Genomic DNA, 12,221 nt, shown 5'->3' on the forward strand with positions numbered 1-12,221 from the left:
GTCAGTTCGCTTTACCACCATGGTACGTAATGCCATCCCCAGCGAACTTTAGGAGCAAAAATCCAGACTGTGAAATTGCCGCCTGCAGGACTTCATTATGACTGACACAAACAGTGATTTTATGCAATTGAACTTTGCTGGCATCAATATTCGGTTGGTGGAACTGTTGTCTTTCATGTTCTATCAAGCCGTGAAAATGGAGACTTTAATGAACTGTGCAGTATATCTGACTTTCTATGACATTACAGAAGTTTGATCTGTGAGAACAGAGTAAATGTTATTTACAGTGTGCATCACATAAAAGAACAGTTCTATGAACTGTGTATTTGTGGCTACTGCTATATGAATGTGATGAACTATGAAGTTATGGATGAAAGTATCACAGACAATGCACAAAGTGTATAATTGAAAGCTGTCTTTGTCATGTGCTGTGCAAGAGGGGACATGTCAACAATGGTCACATAGCAGTGTCTTGTGGTTTGTTAATCATCACTGGGTTACTGATACAGTTGTTCAGAAAATTTTTTCACATTTCTCTGCAGAAGATTATCAAGTGCAACTGCCTGTATCCTGCTCACAACATTGTAACCTGCTGACATTGTGTTGCCCAGTGCAATGTGTTGTATGCAATGACAAGTTAAGATATTTTGCCGAATGCTATCCCCTGATCTAAAAACTGTATTTCTCTATTAAAAGTAGTAGCATTATAGACTCTATTCAAATCAGTTCTTTGCTTGTTTATTTTTACTGTCTGCTGTTGAAAATAAAAGTACCATTAGTGAACTAATAGTTGCATGGTCATCATTTTTGAAAAACTAGTAAATATAAACTACTTCCTCTCATTACAACTTTCTTGCATGTCAAAATTATTGCAGCAACATTATTTTAGGTGACTTTATGTATTGTATAATAGTAATAGTAGAGTAATAGTAGAGAATAGAAGCTTTCGAAATGTGGTGCTACAGAAGAATGCTGAAGATTAAATGGGTAGATCACATAACTAATGAGGAGGTATTGAATAGAATTGGTGAGAAGAGGAGTTTGTGGCACAACTTGACTAGAAGAAGGGATTGGTTGGTAGGACATATTCTGAGGCATCAAGGAATCACCAACTTAGTACTGGAGGGCAGCGTGGAGGGTAAAAATCGTAGAGGGAGACCAAGAGATGAATACACTAAGCAGATTCAGAAGGATGTAGGCTGCAGTAGGTACTGGGAGATGAAGAAGCTTGCACAGGATAGAGTAGCATGGAGAGCTGCATCAAACCAGTCTCAGGACTAAAGACCACAACAGCAACAACATGTATTGTTATGAGTACAGCAATGTGATAATGACTAATAAGAATTTCTTGTTGTGAAGTATGGCTGCTTGTGTAAATTACAGTGTCTGCCATAATTTCCTGAGAGCCAACCAATGACATAAAAGCTTCTGTTTCAGCATTGGTGCATTTCCTGCCATGAGCACAAGTCATATATGTCAGTTGTCAAAACACATGGGGAGTGTTTACACAGTACTAAAAGCTTTGATTTTGTATTGCCATGAGTTTTAATATTGAGAGATGCAGGTTATACTCAAAAGTGGGTAGATAAATTGTGAATCCCTCCAGTTTTCATCTAATTATTAACAGTGTTGTATGTGATTCACATAATTATGTCACATTTTCTAAATTCTGTCAGATATTTTCTTTGATGTTTTCGAAGTTTCAGAGGGTATATATACAATTTTATTGACTCACATTATTTTCTGAGTAGATTCTCGTAAACATTCAGTTTTTCAGTTCATAAATAATGTGGGTTTGTGACAAATCAAGAAGTATAACAAATAGTTTGGTTTTTCAACTAGAATTTTGGTTGACTTCACTGTTCAAACTTTGATAATTATTTTTCCCATGGGGCGAGGTCATCACATATGGCGTCTGTGATAGGGCAGTGTTTTAGTAACACGGTCTTTTTGAACCTGTCAACCTTAGGATGCGAGTTTGAAATGTGGAAGGGTGAAAACTGTATTGTTTTGTTTCATGTGGGTTTCCTTTTATAGACAAAATGACAGTCAAAGAGGATGGGTGTGTAGCTAGTTTCAAGGTGTATGAAAGTGAGTAAGGAGATAATAAAGAGGAAGAGTTTGTTATGGAAAAGGTAGATAAAGGATTATACATTAAAGTGAAACCAGGTGTCAAAAGAAAAGTAGAGGAGGAAGGAGGAGTAAGTAGAAAGTATGCTGTCATTACTGCTAGCAGAGGTGAAAGGAGTGAAAGAAAGAGTAAATAAAGGGCAGAAAGAAATGAGTGATGAGGTGAAAGAAATAAAAGAAGGGATGGAAAAGCAGCAACAAGAGGTGAAAGAAATGAAAGAAGGTTTACAGAAAGAAATCAAAGAATGGGTGGAAAAAAGTGCAGAAAGAAATAAAGAAAATAAAAAAAGTGCAGGAGGAAATGAAAGAGGGACTGAAACAGTTGGATGAAAAATTCACTCAAAGATTAAAAGACTTTGAAGAGGGGTCAGAATGTAAGGTGTCTGAGGTCAAGTTAGATCTGGGTAAAGATTCTGCAAAGTTCAACGATGATGTTAAAGAGATGTTTAAAGAGACTGAATTTGACTTACAGGAGAAACAAAAAAATATGGGGAGGAGGTAAAGGTAAAGGTAAAATGCTTGGATAAACATGTTGAATCCCAAGATAATGAATGTAAACAATGGAGAACTAAAGTGAAAGGGTATTGTGACAAAAATTTGAAAGAATATAGCCAAAAGACTGAGCAGAAGTGGAACAAATTAAAGAGACCACTACTGTGATTGAAAATGGAGTGGGGACTCTAGAAAGGACAGTCCAAGATAGGAATTATACAGCTTCATCTGTAGTAGTGCATGTGGGATGTGGTAGTAGTTTTAATTATATAATGCTTGACACTAGGAGTGATGCACATCTTACGTCTTTTATAAACAGTCTAAAAGGTCAGTTTACTGTAGAGTGGATAGAGAAAAATAAATTGAGGAGGGCTAGTGCTTGTCTAAAAGTTGAAAGTTTGGATTGGGGAGCTGATGCACCTGATAAATATGAAACTTCTGAGAAATTTGAGTAAGTTTTTCTGGGAGAGTACTTGTTCAAAGAGAAACAAAGTGATGTTATTGAAGCCTTTAAGAAGGCTTGATGGTATGATAGGAGAAATAGAGAAAGTATGCGAAAGTACTGTGAGAGGGTAATCAATAAATTGAAACATTTCGATGGTAGGCTACTTGGGCTGATCTCTATAGATTTTAATGGGGAAGCTACCCCCAACAAAAAGTGTGGATTGATAGGGCATAATAACACAGGGTGTCCCACTCAAACCTCCCTGATTTCAAAGACCCAGGGAAAAAAAACCCACAGTAGGTATGACAATGAAAAATGCACAACATTGTAGAGCATCTCAAAGAATTTATTTATTTATCATCAATATACCACACATGTGAACCATTTGTAGCATGAAGAATATCGAGTCTATATTCAATTTCTTGCCCAGTTCTTTGTAACATTGTAACATTTCCTCTGTTAATGTTGCAATCGCATTAGTGATACAATGTTGCAACGTAGGAATATTGTCCACTTGGGTCGCATACACGTGGTCTTTCATGAATCCCCACATCAAGAAATCAAGCAATGTAATGTTGAGTGAACATGGTGGCCATGCAATGGGTCCTCTGCGTCTGATCCAATGATTGGGAAAGTTCCTATCCAGGAACTTGCAAGCAGCCATTGACCAATGTGCCAGAGCTCCATCTTGTTGAAAAATAATGCTGGGTTGCAGGTCTTGTATCTGAGGGTACACAAACTGCTCCAACATGTCCAGATACACTGACCCATTCACTGTTTGTTCCACAAAGAAGAATGATCCTGTCATGCATTAGCCCACACCAGAAATTTAGTTTAGGGCTATCATGACATGTTCAATGACAATGTGCGGATTTTGTGAACTCCAAATCCAAACATTACACAAATTAACACTTCCTAATAGATGAAGGGTTGCCTCATCTGAGAATAAAAATCTTTCCAGGAAGCTGGCATCACCATTTTCACTTCATGTGACCATGTTGCACTCTAGCGATACTTGGCACTTCTGACATGGGAATATAAAATCTTTGAGATGCTCTACAGTGTGGTGCATTTTTCACTGTCATATCTACTGTGGTTTTTCTCTCCTGGGTCCTTAAAATCAGGGTTTGACTGGGACACTCTGTAATGTGAAAGATTTTCTGAATCGAGTGAGGGATGTAGATAGATGGCAGACAAATTGTTCATTTCATGAAAACAGAGATTATGAGTGGTACCAGGAAAATGGAGAACAGGCTAACAGAGTGAATCAAATAAATGTGTGAGGTAGAGAAGAAAGAGATACAGGAAGTTTTAGGGGTAACAGTAGAGGTCAGGAAAGAAGAGGAGAATTTCATCAGGGAATTGGTATCTTGAAACAGTGTGGGCTCATGTTGGGTTGAGTCATGCATCGGGGCCCACTAGTATGACAAGTTGCCACAATTAGACAAGGTGGTTAGTTGTTTGTAATGATAGTTTGTAATGATACTAGTAATGTTAGTGGAGGTGATAGAATATGTAAAAGTCAGAACTTGGTGATTGACGAGATAGTGCCAGAAGTTGGTTATAGGAGAACAAAGAGTCAGTAGGTTTTTGTATGGAGATGTTTTCCCATGTGTATGATAGTATAAGAGAATATGAAGAGATGCAGGGAGGTAAAAGAGAATATAATATAATATGAATTGAAGTGTTGGGAGTGAAGAAGAATTGTGAGAATACTTGTAGTGATGAAGAAGGAGAGGAGGTGCAAAGGGATACATTTCTTTTACACAGTAGTTTGCAGGAAAATGGTAATGAAGGAGGGCAAATTTCATATGTTACTGGGGGGAGGAACTTCTACAAATTCGTTGAATCATAATGTCAATGAAAATACAGAGGAGAAAGTTAGTCTGTTCATCATTGGTAAGGATAAAGGGGTGACAACTTGCAATATTGAAGAAAGAGGTTTCAGTGTGATTCGGAAGGAGTTGGGAAAGGTGGAAAATCTAGAAGTAGGTTGTGGAGATTGGGAACATAGCAATATTGAGGAAGAATTATTGCATGAGGAAGAGGATGTTGATAATATTAAAGCTGGGCAAACTTTTGTAAAAATAATGATCTGTAGTAGGAAAGAGAAAGACCCTGGCAGTGAAATTAGTGAAGTGGCTAAAGAATTTTATAATTGTATAAAGGATGATAATGATGTATTGGATGTGATAGTATTAGGATTGAAAATAATTGGTGCTACAGGTAAACTGAGTATAGTTGTTAAACATCAGATTATTTTAGAATTCGAATTTGGGGCATAAGTTTGGAACACAGTTTTTTTTGTGGTACCTGCCTTGAGTGTTAGTATTATCCTGGACAAGGAGTAGTTAACAGATTGTAAAGCAGAGGTTACTTGTCATGAAGTTTCACCAATTTTGAGAGTGAAGGATCAGAAACAAAAGTGAATCTTGATGATATGGTAATCTAGTAGTAGATGAAAATAATCTAGGCAGTAGAAGATGAGAGTGATACCAATAGGAGTTGTTGGGATTTAGAACTGAACTTAGATTATGGTAATAGTGAAGAAGAAAAATGAATACTTGAAGAATTGACGGTCCAAATGGACAAACTAGAAGTGTTAAGTGAGCAACAGAAACAGGAGTTAAGGGAAGTTTTGTGGATTAAGTATTTTCAGATAAGCCAGGTAAAGCTAAGAGTTTCGAGTGTAAATTAGATGTGAAACCGCATGAGTCTTTTGCAAGAAAACCTTTTTCTATACTGTTTGCATTGAGGAAAGCAGTGTATAAGGAAACTAAGAGGATGGTAGAGTGTGGTGTCATAGAGAGGAGTAAGAGTAGTGGGTAAAAAGGATGGTAGTGTGAGGATGGTCCTAGATGCTAGAATGTTGAATACTATAATGAATAGAGAAACTGATCACCCAGAGATTATCAGTGGAATATTGCATAAATATTACAATATGAATTGCATGACCAGTCTGGATCTGATACTGGGCTACCGGAAAATTCCACTTGCAAAGGAGTATAGGAAGTATGCTGCATTCTAGGTGAATGGGAAGTGTTACCAATATACTGTGGTTCCCTTTGGCTTGAAAATTAGTGTCTTTTCCACTTATGGAAGAATTAAGTTGGGATGGAAAAAGAAAGTAATGAGGGGATTAGTGGAAAAATGGTTAGAGGAGAGGAAGAAAAGATGGGATGAGAGGATAAATAGGGTAGATATCAAAGCAGGAGACCTGGTGTTGGTTAAGACCTATCAGAAATCCAAGGAGATAAATAGTGAGATATCAAAATTTTTTGATGTGTACAAAGAATCTGTTTTAGTGGCTAATATTCCACATTCAAATGCATTCTATCTGACTTATCCCAAGTCAAAGAAGAAATTTGCTCTTAAGAATGTGGTCAATTTAAAACCGTATAAGGCAAGAACAACATTGGCAAAAACTGTGGCTGTAATGAAGGAAAGGTTCTTTGTGAGATTTGGGACCGAGGAGGAAATACAGAGGGATGACTGGGTGTGAAGAGTGAACCTCGTGTGTTTCACTACTCTTTAGTGCAGTGGTGTGCATAGGGCCCCAAGCTGTGACAGTGCTGTTTCATTTTTAAGTTTTCTGCACTGCTTCCCACTCTTCTACTATTCTTTATATCTGTTAAAGCAATGCTTCAACTATCAAACTATCCAGAGCAAGGACTAAGTATATGCTACCTAATGTGACTGTATTCTTGTTTGTTCATTTTTCCTGAGGATGATCAGATAACGAATTAGTGGTGGAAGATTTGTTGAAAGATCAACAATATTAAGATAATTTTTTGGGAACAGTTTTGTGTAGTAAGGTTGAAAGTACTAACAAAAGCAAAGAATAGTATGATAGTGTGGCAATGAATCTGGTTTATAAGTAGCTTGAACAATAATAACAAGGTAGCTGAGATTCAGTTACTGTACATTGATAGTCATTAAAAATAAAAAAATAAAAAAATTGATGATGTGTAATGTGCATGTAAAGTAGAGAAGCTGTGGATAGGATTTGGTTGTGGATGTGTGTGGAGGAAAGGATTAGAAGTGACTGCTGGATGAACTCATAACATTTGATGGGAAATGTTAAGATAATGTAATAGGTAACTACTGAAGTGTAGAAGGAATAGGTCAGAATAATAGTGAAGAAATATTTATAATGAGTGATACTTATAGGAATGTTATGAGATGGAGAGAAATCATGAAGTGCAGAAGGGATAGATGATGTTTGTTAATGAGGAAAGAGATAAAATAAGATGAGCAGTAGTTCGGAGAGGATTATAATACAAAGTAAAATGGGGAAAAAAAAGTTAAAAAGAAAGTTAGAGGATATTATATATGGAAGATGTTAGAGACCTTACCATTTTGTAATCAGAAGGATTAATTAGAGTTCAGTAAAGGTTGAAAGGGGAGCACTACGAGTGAAGGTGTTGAGGAATTAGAAAGCAATGTGGAAAGTGTTGGTCAGTATGGTATGGCACATCATAAAACCTTGAAGGAATTGAGTTAATGGGAAACGTGATAACTTTACACAGCAATAACAAATTCCAAATGGGTAACAGATAATATACTTAAATCTATCAGAGTTGTTAAATTACCCACTAATACATACATTTGCACCCTTGCTGTTCCCAGAGGGAATAAATTGCAGTGTAAATGGTGTAAAGATTTGATTATGAACTGTAAATGAGAAGTGTTTGAAGAATAAATTTGTATACTAGTATATAAAATTTTGTTTGAAACCACATAGTTATTTTGTAATGGAAGAGTAAGCTGACTGGAAATACAACATGTTCGATGATGTGGTGAGTCGAGTAGTTACCAGCTTTAAGCAATAGGATGTGAGTTGTTATAATAGACTGTCTTAACTTCTTAAGGATATAAGACAAAAGGAAAAAAATTACATGTAGTGACAAATAATAAAGAAAGCTATTAATTGAGTACATATAAGTATGTGTGGCTGCAAGAACTGGTTCTCAGTATTGTAGAGCCAGAAATTCTTCCGAAGACACTCCAAAGTGTGTGATGATAATCAGTATATACTATAGTTAAGGATCTAGCAAGGTTAGTCAGCAGAGTATTCTATAAGTTTATTGTAATTATTTGTTATCTTAGAATTTTTTGTTTTTGTGCTGTAACTCACATGTCTTGGTGTTAATTTTTACTATTTGAAATATTCATTTGTCAAATTGATTTGCTTGATTGATGTTAGTACTCTGTAAGAATTGTGTAAAATACTTATACTTCTATAGTTGTTTATTTCTAAGAGTAAATGAACAAAATGACGCCTTATCATCGGCTTCGTCGATATAAAGCATAACACCTCAATATGCCCAATCTTACCTGTTCTTATAGGATCGGCTACCATACTCATTAATTTACTACATATTATTTCCAATAACACTAAACAGGTATCGCCATTATATTTTAATTGTTTTCAAAAGCATGTTATTATTAATATGACCGACGAAATCATAACAAATCATGCAGTATGCATTTTTAACGATAGCTTTACACTTGCCCAGCCTTTATTCATGCAATATTATATGCATCTAAAAACAAAGATGATGTAACTTACCAAATGAAAGTGTTGGTATGTTGATAGACACACAAACAAACACAAACACACACACAAAATTCAAGCTTTCGCAACCCACAGTTGCTTCATCAGGAAAGAGGGAAGGAGAAGGAAAGACGAAATGATATGGGTTTTAAGGGAGAGGGTAAGGAGCCTTGCTGCGATGGAGCACTTCCTTTCACGCCGATCACCTGCCACCCTACCTAAAACCTTTTTCCTCATTACCTTAGCCAGCTTGATCCTGAACCACAACTTCCTCACTTTCGAAGGCCAGACATACCAACAATTAAAGGGAACAACCATGGGTACCAGGATGGCCCCCTTGTACGCCAACCTATTTATGGGTCACTTAGAGGAAGCCTTCTTGGTTACCCAGGCCTGCCAACCCAAAGTTTGGTACAGATTTATTGATGACATCTTCATGATCTGGACCCACAGTGAAGAAGAACTCCAGAATTTCCTCTCTAACCTCAACTCCTTTGGTTCCATCAGATTCACCTGGTCCTACTCCAAATCCCGTGCCACTTTCCTCGACATTGACCTCCATCTGTCCAATGGCCAGCTTCACACATCTGTCCACATCAAACCCACCAACAAGCAACAGTACCTCCATTATGACAGCTGCCACCCAATCCATATCAAACGGTCCCTTCCCTACAGCCTAGGTCTTTGTGGCAAACGAATCTGCTCCAGTCCTGAATCCCTGAAACATTACACCAACAACTTGAAAACAGCTTTTGCATCCTGCAACTACTCTCCCGACCTGGTACAGAAGCAAATAACCAGAGCCACTTTCTCATCCCCTCAAACCCAGAACCTCCCACAGAAGAATCCCAAAAGTGCCCCACTTGCGACAGGATACTATCCGGGACTGGATCAGACTCTGAATGTGGCTCTCCAGCAGGGATACAACTTCCTCAAATCCTACCCTGAAATGAGATCCATCCTTCATGAAATCCTTCCCACTCCACCAAGAGTGTCTTTCTGCCATCCACCTAACCTTCGTAACCTCTTGGTTCATCCCTATGAAATCCCCAAACCACCTTCCCTACCCTCTGGCTCCTACCCTTATAACTGCCCCTGGTGTAAAACCTGTCCCATGCACCCTCCCACCACCACCTACTCCAGTCCTGTAACCCGGAAGGTGTACACAATCAAAGACAGAGCCACGTGTGAAAGCACCCACGTGATTTACCAACTGACCTCCCTACTCAGTGAAGCTTTCTATGTGGGAATGACCAGCAACAAACTGTCCATTCGCATGAATGGACACAGGCAGACAGTGTTTGTTGGTAATGAGGATCACCCTGTGGCTTAATACGCCTTGGTGCATGGCCAGTACATCTTGGCACAGTGTTACACCGTCCGGGTTGTCTGGATACTTCCCACTAACATCAACCTATCAGAACTCCGGAGATGGGAACTTGCCCTTCAATATATCCTCTCTTCCCGTTACCCATCAGGCCTCAACCTCCGCTAATTTCAAGTTGCCACTGGTCATACATCACCTGTCACTCAACAACATCTTTGCCTCTGTACTTCTGCCTCAACTGACATCTCTGCCCAAACTCCTTGCCTTTACATATGTTTGCTTGTGTCTGTATATGTGCGGATGGATATGTGTGTGTGTGTGTGTGAGTGTATACCTGTCCTTTTCTCCCCCTAAGGTAAGTCTTTCTGTTCCCGGGATTGGAATGACTCCTTACCCTCTCCCTTAAAACCCACATCCTTTTGTCTTTCCCTCTCCTTCCCTCTTTCCTCAGAAGCAACTGTGGGTTGCGAAAGCTTGAATTTTGTGTGTGTGTTTGTTTTTGTTTGTGTGTCTATCAACATACCAACGCTTTCATTTGGTAAGTTACATCATCTTTGTTTTTAGATATATATTTCCCATGTGGAATGTTTCCTGCTATTATATTCATATCAATATTATATATAAATATACAGACAGGACCAAAAGATCAATCTCTCTACTGTAACCAATAGAGGCAAATATGCTATTCAAGTTCCGTTACATCTATCTTGACTCATATTGTTACATAGTCTCCAAGACTGTGATGTCTTGAAGAGGGTTCCAGACAGAACAGGCTTATTTGTTGTGTACTGTGACAGGAGAGGGTATTTGTTTTGGTGAATCCACTCACTCTCGGATTCACTCAACAAGTCAGTACATACATTCTACAGTATTTAAGTTGAGTTAATGGGCACAGACAAAATGCCCTTAACTAAATTCCACATTTGTTTATAGGTCATCTTACAAACACTTCATACTGATCACTTCATATTCACATCATATTTTTTCTTGGATGAAGCCCTCAGTTCTTCAATCGACTGTGCAAGGCAGGGATCACAGCTGGGTTCGACGATTGGCATCCTAGGTCACGACCCTTATCAGGCCACTTGTTTAACCAGAGAGGATTTGGTCCTCTTCTTTTCCTCTTAATTCCACTTTTAAATCATCCATCCTTGCTGTTCGATGAGAGGATAAATCGTATTTCAGCATCGTCATTGTCGCTGATACCAAGAAGGTATCTCATGGAAATCTTCGGTACTTTCTTTAATTTTCTTAGTAAGTTAGTATAACTATGTATTTATCCACGAGTCCATGCTGAGTGTAGTCTTGGTATCATTCAGTGTTTCTTGAATCTATATTTGGTTCATTAGTGATAATACTTCTTCAGGTCTATGTGAGGGAACAAGCCTTTAATTACATCAATATCACAATCTGCCAGGAGGTAGCTCCCTTCATGGGGTATTTTCATTATTTTGTATGGACCTGTATATAAATATTGCCATTTCTTATTCAGTCTTTTCCTGGTTGATGCTTTTGGGCGATTTCTCAATATAATTTCTTCCCCAACATCATATGTGACTACTTTCTTCACGTTTTTATCAAACTGGGTTTTTCTCAATTGTGCTTGATGCTTCAGGTTTTCATAGACCTTTTTCACCATATCTTCTTTCTTCATAATCTTTTGTTCTATCACAGGTAATTTCTTCATCCATTCTGGCACAATACTTTCACCAAATACTGTTTGGTTAGGTGAATAACCTGTCGATAAATAAGGTAAGCCATTATACACTTTCTCAAATTCATAAATCCATTCGATCCATTTATAATGTTGTTTGGGTATGTACGTCCATAAAAATTGGTTCAACTCTCAGTAGATTCTTACAATTGGATTTCTACATGGGTAAAATCTTGAGATGTAAATGTGCTGGATTCCTTGTTCTTTCATAGTGTCTCTCCATACTTTGCTTGTATAATAAGCAACATTGTCTGTCAAAATCACTATAGGTTTGCCAAGCTCAGTCATATAGTTGTTGATAAATTTGCATAATGGGTCGAACGTGGAGATTTTTCAAAGGATATAATTTCACATATTTTGAAAAGAGATCATAGAAAGCCAAAATATATTTGAACCATCCATGTGTCATCCAGGTTTTAAGTTGTAAGACATTTGCAGGGGCAGATGTGGACTCTGACCACAATCTATTGGTTATGAACTGAAGATTAAAACTGAAGAAACTGTAAAAAGGTGAGAATTTAAGGAGATGAGGCCTGGATAAACTGAAAGAACCAGA

This window comes from Schistocerca serialis, chromosome 5 (assembly GCF_023864345.2).
Source record: "Schistocerca serialis cubense isolate TAMUIC-IGC-003099 chromosome 5, iqSchSeri2.2, whole genome shotgun sequence".
Classification (NCBI taxonomy): domain Eukaryota; kingdom Metazoa; phylum Arthropoda; class Insecta; order Orthoptera; family Acrididae; genus Schistocerca; species Schistocerca serialis.